Consider the following 11,351-nt stretch of genomic DNA (forward strand, 5'->3'; position numbering starts at 1 on the left):
GGGTGAAGGGGGAAACACAGACTTCATCACTAAGGAAGTGGCAGGCACCTTGAGTCTCTTTCAACGTAGGGAAGAACCATTTCAGGGGGCTTTTTTCCATCCAAAGCCGGAGGCTGGAGAGTTAGTGCGCACTGAGGGGAAGGGGATGCTGGTGGAGACAAGCCAGGCAAAGGCGGCTTCTCACATGATGACAGCTTTTCACGGGGCAGAGGGCGAGAAGATGAAGGCAGGAACCCATGGAGTTGAGCAAAGGAGAAAAACTTGGTGAGATAAAAGGAAATGTCCAGGAATGGAGTCTAGCTGAAGAAGCAGCAGGCTAGAAATTGCAGCATGGCCACCATGCAGAATGCGTGCAGGAGCTGGGGCATGTGGGGATGGAGAGAATAGGGATGGGCAGAAAGTATGTGAGGTGGAGAGAAGGGGGTGATCTGCCCAGGTCCAGCACCACTGCAGGTATGGGGAGAACGACACAGGACTTCTCAGTTCTCTTAGCCTTTGAGACAGCAGGGAGGGACCTGGAGAGAGTATTATACTGAGTGAAATAAGCCAATCAGAGAAAGACAAGTATCACACAATCTCGCTCATATGTGGAATCTAATGAACAAAATAAACTGATAAACAAAATAGATCCAGGGACGTAGAAGCATGGAACAGACAAATCTCAGAGAGAAGGAGGTGTGTGTGTGTGTGTGTGTGTGTGTGTGTGTGTGTGTGTGTGTGTAGAGAATAACCAAAAATGTATATCCATATTTGCATAACCCAGGGACACAAACAATAGTATGGTGAAGGCCTGGGAGTGGCAGCATGGAAAGGGTAAGGGGTGGGGGGAAGGGGAAAGGGGGAAGGAAAGGGACATCTGAAATACTTTCAAAACTAAAGATAAATTTTAAAAAATAATAAAAATATTTTTTAAAAAGCCTTAAGACCCACTATTGGTTACACCTACAAGATGTAAAGTGCTGTTGTTACCAGTCACTTGCAGAACAGTTCAGAGTGGTCCATATTGACCAATAAAATTTCCATGTTCCCCCTCTTCTGAGTCATTACTACTGGATGGGTCTCGTTCACACGGCAGCTTAGTGGGCTTGGTAGCGGAGGAAAGAAGCTGGGTCTGGAGTACTGGGAGGGCCTGGTGGCATGGAGTGTGGCTGGGAAGGAAGTGGGAGCAGTCGGCAGAGCTGTGAGCATGGATGGGAAGGAAGGGGTGGTGAGAGGAGGATGGAGGGCTGGCTGCCCATCTGGCCAGAGGACCGGCCTGCAGCCTTAGCTGACAGGAAGGCTGCTGAGTGGAGAGCCAGCTGGGCCCCCTCTCCAGGTTGGTGGTGAGGGACAGGGCCGGGCTTGCTCTGCGGGGGTTGCAGCAGGGGCAACTGCGAGCCCAGGTTGCTGTGCGGGGTGGCCCAGAAGTCTAGCTGAGAGCCCGGGGAGAGGCAGGGCTGTCACAGGGCTTCTCAGGGGGCAAGTACTGAACACGCGGCTTCTTGCTCAGGAGGCCAGAGAACCCTCCGCCTCTTGGACTGGCTGCAGGGCCTGTGTCTGCGGCAGCTGATTCTCTCTCCTCTCCTTTTTCCCGCTGGGGCTGTCCTGGGCTCAGCGGGTTGGGGAGCAGGTGGTGGAGCTGCCGCTCCTTCTCCTTCGGGGCCATTCCCTAGGACCTGGCCTGGTCTCAGGACAGGTGATGCTGCTTTCTTTCTTGCCGGGATTTGGGGAATGGCTGCACTTTCCTCCTGAGGGCACTCAGCCACCACCTGGACCCTCAGCCCCTCCTCTTAATGAAGGCATTAAGAGGCTTCTTCACGTGAGGTTTTCTTGTTTTCCTCTTTTATTTTTTTACCGTGACTGGTGATTTCTGGCTAAGGCTGGCCTCAGGCATGGGGTGCTGGTTCTGCTGGACAGTGGGGGAGACCATGGCGGGGCGGGAATCCCTGAGGTGGGCGGATCAGGATGGGCCGGAGCCACCAGGTGAGGAGAGAACCCCCTGGAAACCAGGCTGGACATAAAGGTTCATGGTGAAGGGCGGGGGGTGCCCATGCCGGAAGCCACCAGGAGGAGGGGAGCACAGGGCTGGGCTTCTGTGGGGCGACCCAGCTGAGGGGATGGGGTTTGTCCTACGGCTCTGGGAGGCAGTGGGTAATGTGGAGACAGTTCATATGGGTAAGGGGCCTGGGATTCCTGCCTTTGCATCAATCTCTGGGGAGAGATGTGGGGAGGGAATCCAGGGGAAAAGTGGCAGTTGCTGTAGGTGATGAGGGCATCAAAGGGTGCCTGTGACCTGAAGGCTGAACAACAGGAACTTCATTACACAAGTGTGCTGGGTGCGGAGGCCTGGTGTCCCTAACTGTGGCGCTGGAGGGGACATCAAGGAGGGGCCATTTCATCTGCGGGTACCTGCACACTCCTGGGGGACCCCACTAATGCACAAATTTGTGCACTGGGCCTTTAGTATATATAAAAGCCTAAGCAACCTTTATGGTGGAATGACCAGAACGACTGGTAGCTATGATGTGCACTGCCCACTAGGGGCAGACGCTCAAGGCAGGAGCTGCTCCCTGGTGGTCAGTGTGCTACCACAAGGGGAGCGCTGTTCAGCCAGAAACGGGGCTCACGGCTAGTGAGCGCAGCTGCGGTGGCAGGAGCTTCTTCTGACTCCACGGCAGCACTACGAGCAGAGGCAGCAGGCTCAGTGGGCCGGGATGAGTGCGATCGGTACAGCGCCTGGCCCCAGTTTGGGCTCCTCCCTGGCCGCCTGCCACTTCGCACACTACTACATCACTCTGGGGATGTCCAACTTCTGGTTTAGGCCCGGTCCCCACAGGCCAGGCTGGGATCGGGCCTAAACAAGCAGTAAGACATCCCCCAAGGGGTCCTGGATTGTGAGAGAGCGCAGGCTGGGCTTAGGAGCCACCTCCCCCCTTGCACAAATTTCACGTACCTGGCCTCTAGTCTTAGAACATTTACATCCCTTCCCCCAAAACTCCAGAATTATTAGCAGTCACTCTCATTTCCCTCTCTCCTTCTTGGCCACCACTAATATTTACATCATTGTCTTTTGTGACTAGCTTCCATCAGTTGCATAATGTGTTCAAAGTTAATCCATGTGATAGTATGTACTAGAGGCCCAATGCATGAAATTCATGCAAGAATAGACCTTCCTTTCCCCGGCTGCAGGCACCGACTTCCGTCTGGCACCTGGGACCCAGGCTTCCCTTGGCTGACAGCAGATACCTGGAATCTGGGCTTTCCTCTGACCACTGGCAGGCACCTGGGAACTCGGCTTCTCTGTGGCCACTGGCAGGCACCTGGATGTGGGCTTCCCTCTGGCACCCAGGACCTGGGCTTCCCTTACACCCCTGGCTTCATCCTGAAGGATGGAAGGACATCCAAAAGGACATCTGGTCTAATTAGCATATTACACTTTTATTATTATAGATTATGGCTTTATTTGTATTTATTGAGAAGAAATATTCCATTGTGTGGTTATACCACGTATGTTTATCAACTCATCAGTTGATGAACATTGAGGTTGTTCAACATTTTGGTTACTAGCAATGCTGCTATAAACATTCATGTACAAGTTTTGGTGTGAATGTATTGTCTTCATTTTTGACATATATATCTGGTAGTGAAATTCTAGGTCTAATGGTAACTCAATGTTTGACATTTTAGGAAGCTGTCAAACTATTTGTCAAACTTGCTGCACATTTTTATAATCCCACCAGCAATGTATAAAGGTTCAGATTTCTCCATATCCTGGCCAACATTTAATCTCTGTCTTTTTTATTGTAGCCATCCTAGAGGGTATGAACTGCTATGTCAGTGTGGTTTTGACTTGCATACCCTAATTATGATGATGTTTAACATCTTTCCATGTGCCTATTTCCTTTTGTATGTCTTCTTTGGAGAAAATATTATTTAAATCCTTTGCCCACTTTTAATTTGGATTGTTTTTCTATTATTGAGCTTTAACAGTTCTTTACATATATGGATATAAATCTCTTCTCAGATATATAATATTCAAATATGTTCTTCCATTTTGTGGGATGTCTTTTCAATATTTTTCTTTTTTGCTTTTGACCATAATTGTAAGGGTTTACTTCTAAATTTTAAATTCTATCCCAATGATTTATATATGTATCCTCATGCCAGTACCATATTGCTTTGATCACTCTAGCTTTGTACTAAGTTTTAAAATTGGGAAATGTAATTTCTCTAACTTTGTTTCCCACCCCCCCAAAACTTTTGACCACTGGATCTCTTGCATGTTCACTTTGTGAACTTTAAAAGAGGCAACTAGGCCTGGCTGGTGTTGCTTAGTGATTGAGCATCAACCTATGAACCAGGAGGTCAGGGTTTGATTCTCCATCAGGGCATATGCCCAAGTTGCGGACTTGATTCCCAGTATGGGGCATGCAGGAGGCTGCCAATCAATGACTCTCTCTTATCATTGACTAGAGGCCCGGTGCCTGGTGCATGGCATTCGTGCTTTGGGGGGGCGGGGCATCCCTCAGCCTGGCCTGCGCCCTCTTGCAGTCTGGGCAGGGAGTGGGCCTAAGCTGGCAGGCGGACATCCCCCAAGGGGTCCATAGCACTGCTTCAGAGGCAGGAGAGGCTCCCACCACTGCCACTGCACTTGCCAGCCAGAAGCCGGGCTCACTGTTCCTTAGTGCTGCCTCGGAGGCGGGAGAGGCTCCCATCACCATTGCTGCCTTTGCCAGCCATAAACCCGGCTTCTGGCTGAGAGATGCTCCCTCTATGGGAGCACAGTGACCACCAGGGTGCAGCTCCTGCGTTGAGTGTCTGCCTCCTGGTGGTCAGTGTACATCAGAGTGACTAGTTGTTCTGCCATTCAGTCGATTTGCATATTAGGGTTTTATTATATAGGATGTTTCTATCTCTCTTCCTCTCTCTTCTTCTCTGAAATAAAAATTGATTTTAAAAAATAAATAAAATAGGCAGCTAGGATTTTGGTAGGAAATACATTGTATGTGTATATTAATTTGGGAGTACTGCCATCTTAATAATATTAAGTATTCTTATCCATAAACATACAATTTAATTTTTCCAATAAGCCCATTAACTGAATTTCCTCAAGGGCAGTTTCTACTTACTCCTTTTTAAAATTCTCCTGTGTACTTTTGTACAAGTGTCATAAGTTTTTGTCTTTGCAAGTTTCTTAATTTTTGTTGAATTTTGGACATCATGTGGAAACCTAGAAATGAGATTCACTTCCCTCTCTAAAGTGTGTTTAGTGACATTCCTGGACTAATTTTGCAATGTGTGCAGTCACTGAAATCTCTCAGTTAGATTAATGGTCAGATGATAACATTAGAATATGTATTTAAAACAGAGACAAGTAAACTCTTCCTTACCCAGTCCAAAGATTTAACTAATTTTCTGCACCAGGAATGATAATCATTTCCTCTGGGGCACACTAACTTTCTATAACAGCAATTTTCAACCTTTTTTCATCTCATAGTACACATAAACTAATTAATAAAATTATGCCACATCAAAATATATTTTATATTTTTGCCAATCTGACAAAAATAGATATACTTTTGATTCATTCACATTGGAGAGCAATTGTTGTGTTGGCTCTTGTCATTTTTTTAATTTGACAACCTAAGGGAAAAGAGGTCAGTGCCCCGATTAAATAGTCAAGTATTGCATGTTTTAAAAATTATTGCTGCACACCAGTTGAAAATGATTGTTATAGAATGTGGTCTAAATTGTGTTTTCAGGAAGACAAATTCTTTATTGATATATTAGAATTTGGACTCTTAGACCTCATTCATGAGGTGGGGGTGCAATATATATACTTTAGTCATAGGGGAATGCAAAACCACTTTCCTTGTTAAATAGACTCGTACTAAGCAGAGAAAGATTGGGGTTTTGGTTCTGGCTATACAAGGAATTATTTGTGTGGTCTTGACAAGCCATCTGATTCCTGTCTTAGTTCCTTTTGCTATAAAGTGAAGAAGGTAGTCAAATTACTATGGGCTTTTTAAAGAGTGTAGCAATCACTCTTACCAAAAATGGGTAACTAAAAGTCAGAATTAGAGTGGTTATAAGGAATTGGTATGAGGATGGGTGAATAATAGAGACAATTCACAATTTTTTTTTTCAAGTAAGGAAGGCATTTAAATTCTGTTGTATGAAGATAGACTCATAGAGTCGGATGCAAGAGAGTACTTGTAGATTCCTCTGCTCTAACCTCTGTTTCTGGGATCACTTATTGCCAAACCATTCTACCCAGGCTACTGCTTAATCACTTGGGTTTTTAGGGATAGATATCACATGCCTCCTCCCCTTCCCCCCTCAGATAGTACCACAGTAAACCTGACTTTTAACTTTATCATTATGGTCTGTTACTTATGTAAACAAGATTTTCAAATGTGTGGTTAAAATAGTGTTTGCAAGGGCGGGGGAAAAAAAAGACACATATGTAATACCCTTTGTAATACTTTAAGCAATAAAAAAAAAATAGTGTTTGCTAGTTTTCCCATATCCTAATTTTCTAGACAAGTGAAATCTTGAAAGATAGGAATACTCAATGAATGAGAATCTTTCCATGATACTGTTTTTAAAAATAAGAAAGCAAATCTCCAAAAAGAAAGATAATACTAGGGGCTTATGACATAATCAGCTCCTTAAGATGTTCTAGTTTTATCCACATTTAATCCAATAATATACACTTTTTCCTCTAAATTTGTAGAATTTGTACAGTGATATTGAGGTGCAGAATGAACTTTTACAAGACCTTAAATCATCATAAAAATGAAATATGGAATTATACTACTACTTACTATACTAATTAATACAAAACACATCCTCTGTTAGAAATATCTTCAAAGTTAAGGATTGAAATAAAAAGGTCTTCCTTATAAATGTTCTAAAAACTCAATTAATTGAAACATTATTTTCTGAGAATTCTATGCTCTTTTTTCTCCCCGATATCTTTCAACGTTGGCAGGCCATCAATTCTCTGCTCTTCCTTTTCCCCTGAGTTCTACAATCTTATTATCTTTCCGTCATTTGCTATCCCCTGTGTGCTTCTAAAACAACCACTCAAGTACCCCTGCCAATTCTTAAGTACCACTCACTTATGCATGTCATAAAATGAATATCATCAAGCTCTAATTTGAGATTGTCATTTATGTATGCCCCCTGGTGGCACCATCAGCAGAAAGACACTTCTAAGGATAAGAAAACCTCCAAAGCATGAACTTACTGAATGAATGTAAATGGAACAGAAGAACAGAGAGAGCAATTAATTAATGACCCATGACAACCTGTTTACTTCTTCACACATAAGTTATTACTCTTTCTAAGCAACATTCTAGACAGTAATTATTGGTTATAAAATTATCCATAAAAACTGTTGAGAATCTAAGTAATTAAAACCGCCTTTGGTCTTAACTGGATTAAAATAAAGTGATATGTTAACATTTTTCAATTTTGGATTTGCCTTAGACTTGAAAACTTAGCCTAGAATGAACTTGTTGAAAGTGATAAAATTAAGTGACATTTATATTTTTAGTGGAGTTGTTTTATTTTTAAATAATGGAATATTTAAAAACCAGTGTTGTTCTCTAACATGTCTTTATTTTTATATTACTATGCGTTTACTTGGATTTTTTCTATTTATATTTTGTTCTGTTGTAATCTTGCGCTTCCCTACTTTAATTTAATAGAAAAAAAGCATGCCAGGATGCTATGCAGACCTGTTAGCATTTAATCTTTTTTTAGATAAATGCAAATATTGCCACGGATGGTATTGGATCCTTGTTCTGTAATCATTTGGGGAGCTTCCTCATCCATTTTTCAAGTTGTGTCCATTATAATCAGTCACTGAAAATTGTGATCCAGAATATTCGTTCTTGACGAAAACAATAGAATGAAGCTACAAGGCTCTGGAAAATTGCTTTTATATTCAAGCAGGACTTCACATATACAGACACCTTGTTGATGATTTTACTGCCTTGAAGAAAATATATTGCTACTGCCACCAGCCTGTCTTTTGGCACTTTATCACTTACAAGTAATGATAAAATTGCGACAAAGAGACTTCTTTTTAATCTTATAGGTCACTGCCTGCAGTCTGGACTATCCACTCTTTTGTCCTCTCATGTAGGTTAGATAAGATGGAAAATTCCCTTTGGTTGTCTCTAAATTTCATTTAAATGGTATGAAACACAGACTTTGTCTTCTGATTTTCAAGTCCCTAAATCTTTTAATATATAAATTTTATTTCTTCATGTTTTAAAATTAAGTTTTAGAAAGAATATGGAATGTGTTTAAAATGGTATTATGAAACTGAGTCCCCGGATATATTTTGAAGGGTTCAAATTATGAAACATAAATATAATATATTTGACATCATGAGAATCCTGACTGACCATAAAACATTTTTTTTACCAAGTTTCCTTTTATGATTATAACCATTAGTTTCTACTAACTGCTTTTATAAGAAGATTTATATAGATATCTAATTTGGCAACACAGAGTTGGCAAAATATAGACATTTCTGAACAAATTTCACTAATCATTGAGTCCTTGTATAAGAAACAGTGAAGCAAATGAGGACAAAAAGCACACAATAAAAATTCCTCTATTTTTGAGCTATTTATTCCTCTTGCTCTTTGATTTCTGAACTTTCTCACAGGTTTTCTGTTTGGCATCCTTCTATGAAGCCACGAATGCATACTGTCATGGTTTATTTCTGTGCCACAGATTTTGTGTGTTATATTAACAATCTCTCAGCAATAAAGGAAGCCTTTGTGAATACACCAAGTCCTACAGAAGAGTACTTTATGTTATATAAGTAAAGAGAAAATTTACTCCCAAAGCAGAATTTTATTTATACTAAAATAGCAAGGATACAATTCAGAATGTCTTTCTCTCATGTGGTCTCCCACAGTTTACAAATATAATTTTTTATCTCTGATTTAAATATACCCTCTGGCCTGCTAGTCTCATTTTATAGGTGGATAAACTCTCAGAAAGGGATGTTAGCAACTTTTAATGTTTTTTAAGTCAAGATATAATGTATAGACAACAAAAACAGGCAGTGGACGAAGTCTTCCTAAAATACTATTAGTGCCCGGCCAGTGTGGCCAAATGGTTGAGTATCGGCCCATGCACCAGGTGATCATGGATAGATTCCTGGTCAGGACACATGCCCGGGTTGTGGGGAGCATGCAGGAAGCAGCCAATCAATGGTTATCTCTCATTGATGTTCTCTCTCCCTCTCCCTTCCTCTCTCTGAAATCAATAAAAATATATTTTAAAAAATGAAATGCTATTAGGGAGAACTTCCATTCACTGAGAATGGAGTGCACTATGGCAGGCACTATGCTGGGAGAATTATGTGCATTCTCTGTAGAACTGTCTGCAGTCTGGGAAGATATGCATTATCATACCCACTTAACAGATGAGAAAAGTGATACATAGGAAGGGTAGTTTCTGGCTGTGAAGGACAGAGCCAAGATTCAAGTAATGCTGTAATACCCACTGATAATTAGCTAAGCAACCCATATTGTACTTCCTTGTGCTAACAAACAGCACAAAGAGAGCTTGGCAATGAAGAGAACTAATAAGAACTCGGGGGCACTGACATTGGGCTTCCATCTCTTGCCATGCTCTCTGCCGTGTTGCCATTGACTTTCAGTTTCTACATCTGTACTCTGTCCATAATATCTATTTGGATATCATGCTTGAGACCATATTCTAAACATGTTTCTGGATGAGTAAAAACATTTTGGGGAGAGGGTTTGTGGGAAAAGCCAACAACCTATATATATATTTTTTTAGTTTTTATTTCATCTTGAGTGCAGGGCTCACATCTCCTGTCGTGGTCCAAATAGGGATGTTTTCTCACATTGTGGGCATGATATATACTCCTGCCTTTGTAGAATTGTACCTTACAACAGGTGGCTCTGTGTAAGCATCTCTGTTGAATGACTTACAGACTCCAATATAAAAAACAAATAAGCATTTTACTCAACAGTCAATCCCCTTTCCTATCTTATAAACAGCACCATGAAGTCTGGTCCAATAAACTGAAAAAGAGGACACCTTCCCACCCCACCCCCACCCTGTCTAAATCTGCAGCTTTTGTACCTACACTCAGAGATAAACAAGACAAGCAGACTCACTCTTGGCCTCTCCATTGGTGTGCCCATGACTGTGTGATACAACTGTGTACAATGCCTAGAACTGCACTCTGAGTGCAAAATCATGGAAGGGCATTATATGAAGCTTACAATGCTATAAGATTGTGAGCACCTCCATCTCAGGTGGTTTCTGTTTACAGATACAGGCTTCAGGCTCACAGTTTTATTCTGGACAGAGTGCCTGCAATGAGACCTCAGAATTTAACCTCCCCAAAAGCTGGCTTAAAATCACAGAAGGACTTGTAAGTTTCTAAATAACTTTTCTGCTGTGAGCAAAGGGTTTTATTTTGCTTTTATCAGCCTTTCTGGGGAATTTCCCTATCTCTATATATAAAAGCCTAAGCTACAGAACGACCAAACAACTGATGGACCAGTTGACTGGTCATTATGATGCACACTGACCACCAGGGGGCAGATGCTCAATGCACAGGATCGGGCTCCCTCCTGTCTGGATTGGGCCTGTGGGGATTGGGCTGAAACTGGCTATCCAACATCCCCCAAGGGATCCTGGATTGCAAGAGGGCACAGGCCAGGGCGAGGGACCCCGCCGGTGCATGAATCCATGTACTGGACCTCTAGTATAATTATAAAAATGCCTATATGTGTGACCAGAAAGTCTTTAATGATAAATGTTTAAAGATTCTAAATGAGGAGTAATTGGATCATTTGTAAAAGTATCACAGCATGACTTATTAAAGAATGTTTATGCAAATGGGTAGGTACTCTTAGGATTTCTCTAAGAAAATGAATAGTTCCACAAGGAAATATAGCAAATGCTTTAAAATAAGACTCTTTGTGGTGAAACTGTGCTTGAAGAGAAATTATCTTTATTTTGGGGAGTACGGAAGAAGGCTGGTGTTCAGAGGCATAGGGTGGTGGCATGGCTTCATAATTTTACCAGGAACTAAAGTTCATTTCTCTTGACTTCCAGGTTTAAGAACTGGATTTCACTAGTAAATTCAAAGATGATTTGATTCATAATGGACTTAACTGATACAAGACATATAGAGGGGTTTATAGTTGTGAGTATGGAAATACAGAGTTTATTCTTGTATTGTTATTTATTATCATACTAGGGGCCCAGTGCACGAAATTCGTGCACTGGGTGGGGGTGAGGGGGAGTGTCCCTCAGCCCAGCCTGCCCCCTCTCACATACTGGGAGCCCTCAGGCGTTGA

The 11,351-nt window shown here is 42.2% G+C and overlaps 1 pseudogene; it reads right to left on the reverse strand.

The window, feature by feature from the left end:
• Window positions 1-988: 988 nt before the first annotated feature.
• LOC102770001 lies at window positions 989-2,400 on the reverse strand (annotated as a pseudogene).
• Window positions 2,401-11,351: the final 8,951 nt, after the last annotated feature.

The sequence above is a fragment of the Myotis davidii genome, unplaced genomic scaffold, assembly GCF_000327345.1.
Source record: "Myotis davidii unplaced genomic scaffold, ASM32734v1 scaffold1120, whole genome shotgun sequence".
Taxonomy (NCBI): Eukaryota; Metazoa; Chordata; class Mammalia; order Chiroptera; family Vespertilionidae; genus Myotis; species Myotis davidii.